A 13,636-nucleotide genomic window follows, 5' to 3' on the forward strand; every position below is an offset into this window, starting at 1 on the left:
ATACTGGAATAATAAATAAAGGAAGTAGGTTGATCTATTTCTAAACAGTTAAAATAATTACTTACCGAATTAATGTGTGAAATAATCCTACTCAGAAGTATGTATGTAAAAGCCGCTGTATAAGGTATATATATTTGGAATATTTATGTAAATATAAATAAATATTAAGCCAACTTGAGAAACTAAACAGCTAAGATAAGGAGAGCCATTGCTGCTGCAAACGTTTATCCCAATCCATTAAAGTTCATAATAACACTGAATGGTGTATGGTAGAATAAAGCAGCTAAACAATGAATGATGTGTTCATAGTCGAAGCAAATACGATTTCTACGCCGATTTGGTAAGAATTAATCCGCATTTATAATCCAGTAAATTTCGTGGTTGCGCTAATGAAGAGCCCATGCAAATTAACGTTGCACAAAACAGCAAACTCAAAAGCTTGGCACACAATACTAAAAATGAAACATTGAGGTCAATGACAAATCTTACCCAGAATTCACAGCTCGCTAATATAGACGAGTCTATTTTTCAGATGGTGGGGAAGAAATGACTGGCTGGCTGACTGACTCTTTTTGTATATAAAGCCAGCCTTTATATTAAAAATGTTCAGTTTTAATTCGCAGAAAACTTCCGATTCTATTATGAAAAAGTCAAAATGCTCGCTCGAAGAGATTCAATAATGGTTTCTTATATAGCTACGGAGTATAATCTTTACATTGGTGCTTCCCTACCCCCACCACCACTTTATTTTTAGAGAGATATGAAAGGTTGTCAAGTCGCATCTCTACCAACGTGGTTGTTCGCTTTTCTGTTAGAAATAGCAGCCAAATTCCAGTCAAACCACGTCACTCTTTTACTTGTTTCAGTCATTTGACTGCGGCCATGCTGGAGCACCGCCTTTAGTCGAGCAAATCGACCCCAGGACTTATTCTTCGTAAGCCTAGTACTTATTCTATCGGTACCTTTTGCCGGGGACGTAAACACACCATCGGTTGTCAAGCGATGGTGGGGGGACAAACACAGACACACACACACACACATATATATATATATATATATATACACACACACACACACATATATACGACGGGCTTCTTTCAGTTTCCGTCTACCAAATTCACTCACAAGGCTTTGGTCGACCCGTGGCTATAGTAAAAGAACAATTGCCCAAGGTGCCACGCAGTGGGACTGAATCCGGGACCATGTGGTTGGTAAACAAGCTACTTACCACACAGCCACTCCTGCGCCTATACGTCTGATCATATAAAAAATATAATAATAAAAAAAAGAAGTACATAACTGGATAATGTAATCTTGAAATCAATGTCTGAAACTATATTACATAATGTCGTACTACATGTCCTATGAAGACAGGACGTTGCTTATCTCCAGATTCTCAAGTGTTAAACTATCACCTTAACTTTTTCCACAAGAAAATCTAAAACCTCTACGACTAACCAGAGATATAGTTTATCTGCACAGGCGTGGCTGTGTAGGCAAGAAGCTTTCTTCCCAACCATGTAGTCCTACTGTGCGGCATCTTGGGCAAGTGTATTCTACTACGGCCTCGAGCCGGCCAAAGCCTTGTGTGTAGATTTGGTAGACGTTGTATACGGATATGCGCGTGCTTGTGTTGTGTTTGTCCCTGTAAATTAATGGTTCAGCAAAAGTAATCGATAGAATATTGGACTTCAAAAATAAGTACTGGGGGTAGATCTATTCGATTAAAACCTTCAAGATGGTGCCCCAGCAAGGCTGCAGTCCAATGATAGGAACAAGCAAAAGATGTAGTCGCTATTTACAGTAGATGGATCTCTGTTGGTTTCCACGATGTCTATTCCGTTGTTCGATCGAATGAATTAGCGTGTACGTAGCTGAGTATTGCCACCACAAACACGTATACCATTAACGTGATTCTTGGACTGAATCAGCGCGGCTGTGCAAAGCAGCAACTTTGTATCCACCCGACCGGCTTTCACGAAGTTTCCATCTACCCAATTTCACGTGGATCAACATGAAGCGACCCTAACAGACACTTTAACCAAGAGTCACACAGTAAGATTGAAATGAGGTTCTGATACATTCATGTTTTCCTGCAAAGAGAGCATTCAGAATCGAGATCAGTAAATTTTAAACTGGTTAAGTCCCAAGTCGGTCCTAATTGAAAAGACCTGTCATCATAAACGTTCTAGTCGGGACCATGAATCTATGACATTATGGAATGCGTCCCTATTTTTTAAGCAGGAAAGAGGTGTGATTTGAAGGAAATCTGACTACTATTTCTAGCGAATGGATGTACAGCGATCTCATATAGGCTCCCATCGTTCTTTGTTTATGAACCTTTGCCAGAAGCATACAAGTGTGTGTTGTGGAGGCGCAATGGCCCAGTGGTTAGGGCAGCGGACTCGCGGTTTCGATTCCCAGACCGGGCGTTGTGAGTGTTTATTGAGCGAAAACACCTAAAGCTCCACGAGTCTCCGGCAGGGGATGGTGGCGAACCCTGCTGTACTCTTTCATCACAACTTTCTCTCACTCTTACTTCCTGTTTCTGTTGTACCTGTAATTCAAAGGGCCGGCCTTGTCACACTGAATCTCCCCGAGAACTACGTTAAGGGTACACGTGTCTGTGGAGTGCTCAGCCACTTGCACATTAATTTCACGAGCAGGCTGTTCCGTTGATCGGATCAACTGGAACCCTAGACGTCGTAAGCGACGGAGTGCCAACAACACGTGTGTGTTGTAAACAAAAACCTATCGCTGGTTCATCTTGAAACTACAATTATCATCTTCATTCATTTGGCGTATCCTTGTAAAGTATCTGGATGGGTATGCAAACGGGCATTTGGAAAGCACGACTGGCCGAGAGGTCAGCGATTTGTATTGAACCAACCAGTGTTATTCACGGTCCAATTTTGATAGGTGGGAGGGAGCAGAATTTAAATATTGTTCTACTTATTTTCTTCTGCTGGTGTCAGTAACCCTGCTGTACAACTAAAGAACTGAATTGTGTTATTTTTTTCTTTCTTTTTACGATTTTTAGTATATAAGATTCATTGATGTAATAATTAGTCCCTCTGTAATAAAATCCGGGATTCGAGAACAAATCGCAGAGACGGTGCTAAGTGCTAAAACACATTTATTCCAAGTTTGACGCTCTGCAATTCCTAACATAGACACATGGCCACAAATTTAGAGAGAAGGAGAGTGTTTGGTAATTAAATCGACACCGGATTCCATTAGTACTTTATTTCATCCAAAAGCATCAACGACGTAGTTGATTTCAGCAAGATTTGAACTCAGAAAGTAGAGACTCAGCTAATATAATAGAAATATAAAGGCACATTTCTAAAGCCGAAATAGAGTCAGTAAAAACTGAATGCTGAGCATAACCATTTAATATATGTGGAAAGGAACATAAGACAAAATTGACTCCAGTGAGATGTAAAGTCAGAAAGTCAAAGGACAATAGCATACCCTGTTTTAGTGTCCTACATCAGGGGGTTTTCAAACTGTGGTCCGCAAGGACAAGACAGGGGGTCCCATGGACAGCAAATACTTTTTATGGGCAATTTGATTTTATGTATGTTTTTTAATCGAAATCTTTTAATTGACTATAAACCTATTTGTTAAATAAATAAATGTAAAAATGTTATTTTAAGCAAATATCTATGTATAAATTTCATAAGTGTTTATAAGGTAAAGCCTGAAATATAAAGGGGTCCGCAAGTCAAAAAGTTTGAAAACCCCTGTCCTACATGTACAATAATGGTTTCTGATTATCGAATTAGGCACAACGCCAGAAATTTGGCAGGAAGGAGATAGCAGATTTTATCGACCCCCCTGAAGGATAAAAAGTAAAGTCAACCTAGGTGGAATTTGAACTTAAACGTAAAGGGCTGGAAGAAGTGTCGCTAAGAATTTTGACCAACGCACAAATAATTCTGACAGTCCGCTACCTTGGTTTCTGATTTAGGCACGATGTCAGTAATATTTAGAAGAGTGAGTTGATACCATCAAACCCCAGCAATTTTGAGGAGGGGGCTAAGTAAATTCATTGATCCTAATCCTAAATCGGGGTGGGGTAGGGGAGGGAATACCTAATTTGACTGATACTTTTATCAAGCCTGGGGGGTTAGTGTGAAAAGCAAAGCTGACCTAGGCAGGATTTGATTTCAAAACACATTGCTTTTGATTAGAAACAAGGCCAAATTTAAAAGAGATGAGTAGTGACACCCTAAGAAATAGCCAAAACTGGTTTTATAAATGTTGGAAAGAAGTCTGGGCATGAGCCCAAGACAAACCATATTAACAAATTGTTAGATGACACTAATGTTTCTGCCAAATCACTATTCAAATAGTAATAATGATTTCTTTCATCAACTAAAAATTGGGGTTGAGGTGGAAGGCATGGTTAATTGATTAAATTGACAGTGATATTTCAATGGTACTTTACTTCATTGACCTTGGAAAGATTAGAACTTCAAAGAAAAATAATAACAATAGGCGCAGGAGTGGCTGTGTTAAGTAGCTTGCTTACCAACCAGATGGTTCCGGGTTCATTCCCACTGCGTGGCACCATGGGCAAGTGTCTTCTCCTATAGGGCTTTCCTATAAGGTGTTATCCACCCCTGATTGGAACTCTCCCGTATGACATGTACGCATGCTCAGTGACTTGCTTTAACAGTTGCAATCAGCTGAATGCACATTGCCAGTGACATTTGACATAATTACCCACACTCTGTGGTCAGGATTCTTTTTTGGGGTTTGATGTCGGTATTGAAGGGATTACCAGACACCGGACAATACAGTGAGAGCAGCTTTCACTCACATCGTGGTATTCGATGCTGTGTACGTGTCTGTCGTGGTAAAATATGCCACTCCTTAACTGTTGCTTTGGTTTCATCCGTAGCACGAGGTAATTATGTCATTATCTGTGAAATTCGGCAACTTACAAAGATCTTTAGATCAGGCAATACTTCACCGAGAGCAGATATAAGCTTCTGCTTATTCCTGTCTGAAGTATCGTCCGATGAATTTACTTTGTTGACATATCGACAGAATTTTTATACCTTTCAATCAAGTCCGCCTTTCTTCCAGTAACATACTGTCCATATAATCTTAAATATTTCTTTAACTCAGGCACAGTAAGTACTTCGATAGCTGAATCATCAAGCTGCTTTATATCCATGATAAGACGTAAAACAATAACAATGGCGTGGGTTAGCCTCCGGAAGTTTAATTATCTACATGGAGCGTCGCCTAGCCAAGGGAGATAACCTACTTATAGGAAAGCCCTATAGCCTCAGTGGATTTGGTAGACGGAAGCTGAAAGAAGCCCGTCGTATGTATATATATATATATATATATATATATTATATATATGTGTGTGTGTGTGAGTGTGTGTGTGTGTCTGTGTTTGTCCTCCCAACATTGCTTGACAACTGATGCTGGTGTGTTTACGTCCCCGTGAATTAGCGGTTCAGCAAAAGACCCGATAGAAGAAGTACTAGGCATCCAAAGAATAAGTCCTGGATTCGATTTGCTCGACTAAAGGCGGTGCTCCAGCATGGCCACAGTCAAATGAATGAAACAAGTAAAAGAGTAATCCTTTCTACTATAGACACAAGGCCTGAAATTTGGGAGGTAGATGCTAGTGAATTACATCAACGCCAGTGCCCAACTGGTATCTGTTTTATTGACCTGAGAAAGACAAAGGTGACCTCAGTGGAATTTGAATTGAGGATGTAATGGGATGGAACAAATAGTGTCAAACATTTTATCTAACACTTAACTGCCCTAATAATGGTGTCACATTGAAGCACAAAGCCAAAAATTTGGGGGAAGAGATTAATTAACTAATCTCCTCTCCCAAAATTAAATCAACACCTGTACCTGGCTTGGTAATTTATTTTATCAACCTCTGAAGGATGAAAAGTAGAATTGATCTCAATGGGTTTAGAAGTCGAAATCTAAAGGGACATAACCAAATAGAGCAAGCATTTAAACTACCCCCATCATTTGCTTATTATAAGCTAACATTAAAAGGAAACAAAAAGAAAATGCTCACAGACAAAAAATTTCCTCTCAAATTTAGCCTTGAATTTGATACTATGAAGTCTTCTCCGTTCTATTTATAATTTCCTATTTACAGTTTTACAATAGTAAGATGCACATGATATAGGATATACACACAGCTACTTTTGTGTTTTTATTGTTACCTCTAAAAACACATAGTAATTAGTGATATCTTGTACATCAGGTGTGAATGAGTACAAAAAAGATTCTAACCAGAAGCCAAATATCAGTGTACAAAGTGTTATCGAAAGCCCTACAAAGATTTTAAAAAATAAACTAACAATTTATTGCATTCTGTTAACAAAGAAGCAAGATTAATGTGTCATATTAAATTATCTATCCGACAATATGATAATCATGCAGAGCTTCACACACAAAGTAGAGAGGGTGAAGTGTAATGGAAGATAAAACTCATCCCTAGTCACATGTTCTAACTCAACTGGAGGTGTTGTGTTATTAAACAACCTAAATCGACTCTAATTAGGTATTTCCAAGGAATATCCGATAACTGTTGGAAGTAAGAACTAATTCCTCCTCAAATCACAGCCTACTTTACAATAAAAAAAAGTATGTAGCATATCTGATAACGGGATGCAATTTAAAATAAATGACATCTAAAAATGGTAGGAGAGTCATACTCTTTACTCTTTTACTTGTTTCAGTCATTTGACTGTGGCCATGCTGGAGCACCGCCTTTAGTTGACCAAATCGACCCCAGGACTTATTCTTTGTAAGCCTAGTACTTATTCTATCAGTCTCTTTTGCTGAACTGCTAGCTGACGGGGACATAAACACACCCGCATCAGTTGTTAAGGGGACAAACACAGACACACAAACATACATATATACGATAGGCTTCTTTCAGTTTCCGTCTACCAAATCTACTCACAAGGTTTTGGTCGGCCCGAGGCTATAGTAGAAGACACTTGCCCAAGATGCCACGAAATGGGACTGAACCCGGTACCATGTCGTTGGTAAGCAAGCTACTTACCACACAGCCACTCCTGCACCTATATCTAGAATGCTTTTGATATGTCTACTTGGTCAGAGCTGACCTGTTCATATATTTGTTTGAAATACAATGTTGTTGTTGGCACTCCGTTGCTTACGACATCGAGGGTTCTAGTTGATCCGATCAATGGAACGACCTGCTCGTGAAATTAACGTGCAAGTGGCTGAGCACTCCACAGACACGTGTACCCTTAACGTAGTTCTTGGGAATATTCAGCGTCACACAGTGTGACAAGGCTGACCCTTTGAATTACAGGCACAACAGAAACAGGAAGTAAGAGTGAGAGAAAGTTGTGGTGAAAGAGTACAGCAGGGTTCGCCACCATCCCCTGCCAGAGCCTCGTGGAGCTTTTAGGTGTTTTCGCTCAATAAACACTCACAACGCCTGGTCTGCAAATTAAAACCGCGAGTCCATTGCCCTAACCACTGGGCCATTGCGCCTCCGAAATACAATGTAATAGAGGATATTAGACTATTTAATGGGTCTAGCATACTGAACATAAAGGAATCTCAATAGCAGCAACATTGCATTTCATATAGTGCTTTGCATCAAGCACAATATGGAGTGCAATATATTGCTGTTAAATCAGAAACCACTCCACCTCTAGAGTTTGAACCAGTTTAACCCAATGACTGTAATTGTAAACCTTGCATATTATTTACCATGGAACAGGTTATTGTCAGCTGACAAGCTTAAATTGTATGATACACACATATACAGTGCTATTCAATTAATTTTTGGCAGAAAATCAGATTACTGCAGTCATTAAAAATATTTTCTATTTTATTTGGTTGGAAACTTGAAAAGATGAAAATCACAAATACACAAAAAGTATTAGCCTTTTGTTGCTAAAAGCAATAGATTTGTTCAGCAATAGATTATGTAAAAGCAATAGATTTGTTCAGAGTTATACACACTTTGTTGCGAGTTTCCAATTTTTGACCCAGCATCACCCCAATGTCTACAAATGTAAAACCCTCCAAAGAAACAAAGACCCCCTTCAATTCAATGAAGTTGGAATTTCCCCAGTATCTAAGTTTGATAAAAAAGGAAATGGAATCAGGTATCCAATTATTAATCACAAACACACACACTCTTAGTATTAGATATAAGTGTTTAAAAAGAAATATGCACTTATGATTCTCAGTTCAAATTACCTGAACCATTTTCATATTTAACACATCATGATGCAAGGGTTGATATAGTTGATAAATGATGCACTAACTATACACTGTAGTTGACTCACACCTAATTTGCAAACACAATATATATATAGTTTAAAAATAAAATTTCTACTTAGTCACAGAGAATAGCGGTAACTCCCAGTATAACAAAGCTGCAATTTGACATTTTTTGTTTTCTCTTTTAGAAATTATTTTACTCCATTTACAACCCAAACAATCTTAAAAACATGTGAACAACATAGCGCTTACATCTTCCTTCAAAGAAACCAAAGGCATACCCTACCAAATGTTTTGTTAGAAAATAAGCAACTAACAACATAGATTTAGGATGAAATGACTCCAAAGAAAACTGGGGACAACTGGAAAAAATGTGAAATGATAGGCCCCACTCTAAGTACAGGGGGCATGTTGTTGCAACAATGTTGTGGGTTAAGTTGATTATTGAAACTATTTTGGAAATATAAGTGGGAAGTTTAAAAAAAAAAGTCAGAGATTTAAATGTGCTTATTTTTATTTTGTTAAATCCCACAAAAACATTTTAAATCATGTTTATAAAAAAATATATACATTGAAAAAATGAAAAAACTCAAAATATAAAAGTTGAAAAATACACCAATATAATAATAAAAAAAAAATATAAAAGTTTTTCAAAAAAATACAAATTCAGTCAACACTGTGATGGGATTTGATGAAAGAAAAACATTTAAAATAATACTTCTTTTTTTTTGTATAAATAACAAGAAATGAAAATTTAAAAAAATTTTTTTTTTTTTTAAATGTTACAATAGCAGAAAATAAAAAAAAGAATAACTGAAGATCAGATACCATTTTGGCATCATTAAAAAAAAAAAAAAAAAAATATATATATATATATATACAAATTGTGATATAGAAAAAAACATGAAGAGAAAACAAGCAAGTGCAAGGAGGAGTCATGGAAACATCATTTCAATTTAAAACAGAATCATGGATAGTTGATAAGAAATAAATGCAGCCAGTAAATTGAGCTTTTAACAACTTTCATTGCAAATTAAATAGTTTTTTTTTCTTCTTCTTTTTCGTAAATTATGGAATTTAAAATAATCAAATTACATGTAATAATTACATAATGATAGCCATAATAAAATATTCATACTTACCAATGAAATATGAAAAGAAAATGCGTATGTGTGTGTGCATGTGTGGTGGTGATACCTTTGCTATTCGTATATAGTAAGTTTTATTGCTGCTGCAATAGACATTTAACTATAATTTTAATATTTTCTTGGTCCCAAATGGGTTTAGATGCTGTAGATGTCTTCACAGAGAAATGAATAACATCAATCAACTTATCTACTTCAGCGTTAAACATAAGTGATCGTTTCAGTCTATATAGTGCTAAAAGCTGAAAGTTAAGAGACTATATCACCTGAGGAGTTTATTCCATTCACACCCTCTCAGTCTAACACACTTGTTAAAACAATCCCGCTGAAATGGGAAAGTTATTATTTGGGTGTTCCCTACCATGATAGCATCATCTGTTCAATATTTTTTCCACAGCTTACACTCAAAAGACAAGTTATTTCCCCTTAGAGGTGTTTCAAACAGTTTCAAATAATTACTCTAGAAACAAACAAAATACAGGTAATTTAGGTACTACTAAAGCAGCGCGGACCCGAACGCGCGTCCGCGCTAGCTAGTCTTGAGTGGTCGATCCTAACCCTAATCCTATCCCTAACCCTAACCCTAACCCTAACCCGCGTGTGCAAATGAATACGTGTTTAGGGTTAGGATCGACCACTCACGACTAGCTGGCGCGGACGCGCGACTGCGCATTCGGGTCCGCGCTGCTTTAGTAGTACCAGTAATTTACATAGTTTTACCATTTTGCAATACACATAATCAAGATAACAACAATATTTTGGAAATGAGCAAACAGGAATGCAACACTGCAAGCTAATTAATTCAGTGTGTTAAAAGTACGGTCAAACTTAAGCGTTTGACCCGGTGACAAAAATAAAAAGAAATTAGTTTAATAGGTGTAAAACAACTTGCTGGGAACGAATATGAAGAAAAAGTGTGCGCTCGCGAAAGGGGTGGGGAGAGGAGACTAGAATTGTAAATCTTCATTGAGGAAATTCCTGCCTTAGAAGCACTGCTAAATTGTCGTAAGGTTGAGCTGATTTTGATTCATTTATTAAGTCGTTGTAGGCCTCACCTTGCTAAAGGGCTGCTGTTTAAACGTGGCTATGAGACTAGGTTTGTAACGAAAGCAAATCATAATTTTAACGATTTGACTGGCAGTTACATATCCTGGAACACTCGCATGCAATGGTACAGTTTCCATGAGATCCTTTATAAGTCCTTGTCTATGGCAAGCTTTGAAAGCTAGGGCTTCGGCCAGTGCATCCTCTGCATGTCGAGGCTCAATATTTGGCGCGTTGATAAATCTTCTTTCTTTGTATAGGCAACCTAGCATTGAATAATAAGTGTGCAAATAGGGATTTGCACCTGCAGAGAAAACACTTCTCTCGATCAATCCCATTGATTTCTGGTAAGGGAATACGCTGTAAGCTGAGACACCTTCCGATAGAGCTTGCAAAATGTTATCCATCTCTAAATCTGCCGCTCTGCTTATAATCACTTCAGCTAGATCTTCAATTTCTAAACTCAGAAGGGTTCTGAAGTAATCAATCGCTTCTATGATATGCATCCCATAATACCGGGTTAAGATTGTACCTTCTCGTAGCATTGTCAAGCTCGGCAGGTCATATGAGAATAGAAAATAATCCATCCCTGCTATCAGTTGGAAAATTTGAGGAGTTTTGATAATATGGCTTAAAGGCCCTCCAAGAGTCATGTCCGATTCATATCTAAAGGGATGAAGAAGTCTATATGTGTTGAATTGTTTGATTATTTGGGACCTCTCGTACTCTCCGTATTCTGCGGAGATTGAGATATTTTCCACTTTGTACAACATTACCAAATAGAACACAAGTCCATGATAATTGTCTTCCTTAGGCTGAGTGGATAATGCAAGCGCAGGGAAATCCCCTGCTTTAATACCCTCAAAGAATACAGTAGGATTCACTCTGTTACCCTCGGATGGTAACTTCTGATATCATCATCCGCATTAACCTCCATAAACTCTTCGCAATAACGCCACATAAAATGAGTGATATGCTTGGGTAAAACATCCCCAGAGCTCCCATATTTCAGTAGATAGGTATAGGCTTCGGCTAAGGATCCATTGTTAAATATGTTGATTTTGGTCGGTGCAAAATGGCCTCCTCTATAAAAATCATAATCCTTTTTAGTTTTGCTTAAAGATACATTATACGCTTTACGAACACCGCCAACGTTAGAGTATATAGTAGTTCCACGTGCCACAGCCATGGGTCTGAATGGAAAAGAATAGAAGTACAAGAGTATTCTATCAGATTAGGTTTTATTTTGGTGATGCTTGGCTTTTCAAAACCTGTATCTTTCAACCTGGTCGCCGCTGGTTAAACTTGTAATCAGTATCTGGAGATTAAGAGAAGCAAGTTGTTGTCTCATCGAAGGTATCGTGCTAAAGAAAGAAAACCCGCGAAGCGCTTGAAGTACTGGTTTACTACGCATGTGCACTCAAGGGGTTTTCGGGAAGGCAAAACGGGGGCACCAGTTTTCATTAATGTTTTATGTAGTGTTTTCGGTACCGAAAGACTTTCAAACTTCGTATACTTATCTATTTTGTGTTATAGAACAGAAAAGGAATTTTGTATTCGGATGTAAAAAATTGTCTTATTTCGATAATTTCAACCAATCACTGACAAGTATTCAGCTGCTTACAGTTACTCCTAAGCGGTGTAAAGCGTATTTAATTTCCATTACTTCTGACATTTTGCAGAGGCAACACACGTGTGTTCGTTTTACCTAACCCTAACCGACTTGCTCCTTCCCTCAAAAACTAGGCCTTGTGCCTATAATAGAAAGGTTTATTAGCTACTGCCAATATGCTTCAGCCATTTTTTGACAAGGAAATAATAATGTTATAACCGCCAAAATCGTTTGACAATCGTTTGTTTACGTAGTCAGCACTTACTGTTATTCGGCTGAATGGACGTCAGTCATTGGTTGAAATTACAGAAATACGACAACTTTAACATGAAATAACTTGCGATGTACGTTTTTTTGTTAAGAAGACTAAGAGGAAAAGATGTTTTATATGACACATTCTACCAGTGTCTCAAGTTTCAAAGTGTTTCGTTAGGAAAATACTGGTGCCCCCGTTTTGAACAAGATCCAAGGCAAGTCCTTTGCGTAGATTGCCAAGCAAAGTCAACCTCAATAGAATTTGAACTCAGAATGTAGTTACAGGCAAAATGTTGTTGTTGTTGGCACTCCGTTGCTTACGACGTCATGGGTTCCAGTTGATCCGATCAAAAATTAACGTGAAATTAACGTGCAAGTGGCTGAGCACTCCACAGACACGTGTACCATTAACGTAGTTCTCGGGGATATTCAGCGTGACACAGTCACAACAGAAACAGGAAGTAAGAGTGAGAGAAAGTTGTGGTGGAAGAGTACAGCAGCGTTCGCCACCATCCTCTGTCGGAGCCTCGTGGAGCTTTAGGTGTTTTCGATCAATAAACACTCACAACAGCCGGTCTGGGAATCGAAACCGCGATCCTATGACCGCGAGACCCCTGCCCTAACCAATGGGCCATTGCGCCTCCGACAGGCGAAATAACGTAACGTAATTAAAAACACTAGAATCTATTATTATTGTTCTAAATGATTAAGTAAAATAACATCTAAAAATCAGACTTGCTCGTGGAAATAGAAAATCAGCATCTATGAAAAGAAAAGGCTGCAAAAATAAAAACAATGTGACTAACAGTTCAAAAAATATTCAATTCTATTGATTTCTAAAACATGGAAGTAGTTTATTCAGGGAGGCAACTCCTTTAGTTTAAAAAAAAAGGGTGGGGGTTGTAGACGATTTTAGCATGCTTCAACGTTTTTGATTTTAAATTAAGAGACAAGCTTTATATATATTTTTATAGAAAACTTAATAGCAGTGATTTTATCTAATGTAATTCTGAGTGACCTTTATGTTTAAGACTAAGTACATGTTTGAAATGCAAAATTTACTGACTACTCTTCGTGTTTCACTACAGCACTAACTGAAACATTCGCTAGAGCTGTGAAATAGCCTTCTTTGCAATGTGAAGACAAGAAATCATGAAACATATATTACTGCGATAATTTTATACAATATCATCACCATAACATCCTCGTCGTTAAATTTAATATAGGCGTAGGAGTGGCTGTGTGGGAAGTAGCTTGCTTACCAATCACATGGTTCCGGGTTCAGTCCCACTGCGTGGCACCTTGGGCAAGT

The 13,636-nt window shown here is 37.9% G+C and overlaps 1 protein-coding gene across 7 annotated transcripts in view; it reads right to left on the minus strand.

Moving 5' to 3' along the window:
* The window catches only part of LOC106875029 (jumonji domain-containing protein 1C), a 354,655-nt gene that overhangs the window by 27,005 nt on the left and 314,014 nt on the right, over nt 1-13,636 (minus strand). The gene's annotated exons all lie outside the window — the stretch shown is intronic.

The sequence above is a fragment of the Octopus bimaculoides genome, chromosome 14 (genome assembly GCF_046866305.1).
Source record: "Octopus bimaculoides isolate indiv1 chromosome 14, ASM4686630v1, whole genome shotgun sequence".
Lineage (NCBI taxonomy): Eukaryota > Metazoa > Mollusca > Cephalopoda > Octopoda > Octopodidae > Octopus > Octopus bimaculoides.